Genomic DNA, 3262 nt, shown 5'->3' with positions numbered 1-3262 from the left:
CATAAATTGGAGAAAGAAACGGGGTACGGGGTCTTTTGCTTAAGCCACTGACCTGGTAAGGGCAAAGACCCTGACTTAAGTTAGCTAATAAACTGTCCTATTGCATTTGCATTGGCGTGGGTTGGCGTCTTCTTCTCTTCCGAAATTCTCCTTTACAGCCTGGGCACAACACTTGTGCTAGTGGCCAACCCAAGGGAATCAACGAGGCAAGTCTCATGGATAAGTCGTAGGTCAGAGCAGCAGAGGGCATAGGGGGCAGAGCGCTCAGCTAAGTCCCTGGCAACAGGGAGAGCCAGGCATGTGGGTGCTGGAGCCCTGACACAGGGCTCCGGAAGGGGGCTGCGGCACAGAAGGTTCCCCAGGAGGGGATCCAAGCCTACAAGTTTAATCATCAGGGCTGGCTTCATGAGCATGAGAGCAAAGTTCCACACACAGAAGGACCCTGCACTTTGTTAAATGTTTTGTTGTCACCATCTTGAAATTCTTAATGATGTTTTAATAAAGAGTCTTGCATTTTCATTTTGCAATGAGCCCTGCAAATTATGCAGCCAGTCCTCTTTTTCATAAATGGAATATAAGAGGAACCAAGTGCTGTAGGCATTCCTGGGAAAGGGAAGGATCATTTTTAGCTGAGGGTGAGCAGGGAGGATGAGAGGGGGTGTCACAGACAAGAGGTATTTTTAATTCGATGGTGGAGGATGGGCAGGATTTGGATAGGTAGAAATGGGAGCACGGGAATCTGGTTGGAAGGAATATTTTGGCAAAGTCAAGAGGCGGAAAGGCATCGAGTATGTTTAGGAATGGGAAGAAACTCTTGACACTTTGGGTGTTTGTTTTTAGCTGCCTGCAGCTGGGCTCTTCCAGGGAAGCACCATGCTCAGCTGGCCTTTCTAGAGGGAATCTTCTTCTCAAGGCCTTTCGTAATCTTTCCCCAAGTGTCCTTCTGCTAGGCACCTGCCCTGCTAAGAAACTAAATGTAGCTATGGTATTCTTAGGAACTCTGTTGGCATAGTACCTGAGGCATTTGACTACTAACCAGAAGGCTGGCAGCTCAAACCCACCAGCCACTCCTCAGAACGAAGGTTGGGCAATCTACTTTCATAGTGATACCGCCTCAGACACCTACGGAGGGGTGGCAGTGATTTTGGTTTGGTTTTTATGGTGTTCATAGAAACCTCCAAGCAAGTGGGAAGGGTGGGGCACGATTCAAAAAACATCAAATAGAAATTTGTAACTGAAAAGAATATGGTTATTGAAATAAGACTGAAAAATACCTAATAAACAGGTCAAATAATAGATCCAAACTCACTGCCATCCAGTCAAATCCAACTCATAGCAAACCCTCCTTGGGTTTCCAAGGCATTCTCTCTATGGAAGTAGATTGCCCAGTCTTCCTTCCGAGGAGTGGCTGGTGGGTTTGAACTGCCAGCCTTCTGGTTAGCAGTCAAATGCCTTAGGCACTATGCCACCAGAGCTCCCAGATCAAATACAGACAAAGGGAAAATTCAATCAAGAACCCCCATAGTCCCACTGGCCCTCCCTTGGTCTCTTGTGACACAATTCTGTGTATTGATTTGCACAGCAGGCAGGTCATGGAGCAGGAATTCTGACCAAGGTCCAAATCCTGTACTCTGTGTACCCCTCCCCATTGCCAGGAGCCCCTGCAGAGGTGAGTGGTCTGGAGTGGTCCCCTAAAAAAACCAAACAGGGCAAGAACTGTTACTTATAAAACTACCTATCATCAAACCACGGTAACATAGACAAGAGGCAATGTAAAAAAGGAAAAAGACATTTCCTTTTAAAAATCTCACAATCTCTATCTTCAATCTTATTTTCCAAATACTTGAATTTAAAATTTTATAATTTTCTATTAACAATATGGATCATGAATGACACACCAATACACATTCAGTGATTTCCCATTTGCTTTGTATAAATATAAGGAGCTCTGGTAGGACAGTGCCTAAGGCATTTGACTGCTAACCAGAAGGTTGGTAGTTCAAACCCACCAGCTACTCCGTGGAGGGAAGACCAGGCAATCTACTTCCATAAAGATTTACCACCTTAGAAACCCAATGGGGGTCTCCATGAGTTGGAATTGACTCAGTGGTTGTGGGTTTGGTTTTCTTTCTTTCTTTCTTTTTTTTTTTTTGGAAATATTGAACTTTGCAGCTGATCAACATGCTTTTGATCTTTCTTTTCCAATATAAATATCTCACGTCCTCACAAAGTTTGAAGTTGTTTCCAGAGTTACATAGATAGCTGGTACATTCAGCATGGTCCGAGCTCTCAGCCTTATCCTAAGCTGGGTTGCTGCATGTCTGGGGGCCAGTGGGATGGACCACTAGGAGACCATCTGCCCAGGCCTTCTGGGGCAGAATACATTTTCTGAGAAGAGAGCCAGGTCAACAGTTAGCAAAACCTTTCCTGAAAGCAAAGCCTCTGTGATCAAGGGAATGACAAAATACTGTCTCTCACTCAGATTTGTCTCTTGGCCTGGCCCTAGTTTCAACTCATGTCCGAATCCTATTTCAAGTAAGAACTGAAAAGAGGCTGTCCCTGGAGGACCTCAGGAAGCTCAAGCATCTCTGCTTTGATACTTGTCAATAGTCCGGGGGCCTTCTCTCACCTCAGCACAGAACTCGGTGTAATCTTGACAGCCAGTGCTCCAGGCCCTGTGCTAGGGTAGGAGAAGGCAGTGTCCAGCAGTCAAAGTGATGCCCAGAGAAAGTGCCAGCAGCACCCAGTAGCAATGGTGGTACAAGGGACAGGTGGCAGTGCCAAGGGGCAGATGGTGATGCCCGGGGACAGGCAGTGACACCCAGCAACAGGCAGCAGTGTCCAGAGGAAGGGACACAATGCCCAGTGGCAGGAGGAGGTACCAAGGGACAGGTGGTAGTACCCAGAGACAGGTGGCAGTGCCCAAGGCAAGAACCCACAGCCCCCAGAACAGGTAGTGGTGTCCTGCAGAAGAGAGCTGTATTTTCATCCTCCTCATGTCATTTGATCACTATTGGGAAGCATCGACCACTCCTTGTAGATAGGTAATATACAGAATATTTTGAGAAGTGAACAGAAGATGAAACTTTAATGAAAAGAAATTTGGGAGCCTCACATTTAAGAAGGGGTATGAAATGGCTACCAAAGAAAGGTTAAACCAACATAGACTCGGGGGATTGTAGAGAGGAATGTCAGCATTATCTCTTTGTGGGGGAAAAAAAAAAAAAATCCAAAACTAACAAATGGTTCAAGGATGATTTGC

Source organism: Orycteropus afer, unplaced genomic scaffold (genome assembly GCF_000298275.1).
Source record: "Orycteropus afer afer isolate SDZICR_OR568_19922 unplaced genomic scaffold, OryAfe1.0 scaffold00032, whole genome shotgun sequence".
NCBI classification, from domain to species: Eukaryota; Metazoa; Chordata; class Mammalia; order Tubulidentata; family Orycteropodidae; genus Orycteropus; species Orycteropus afer.
This window is presented reverse-complemented; position numbering follows the sequence as displayed.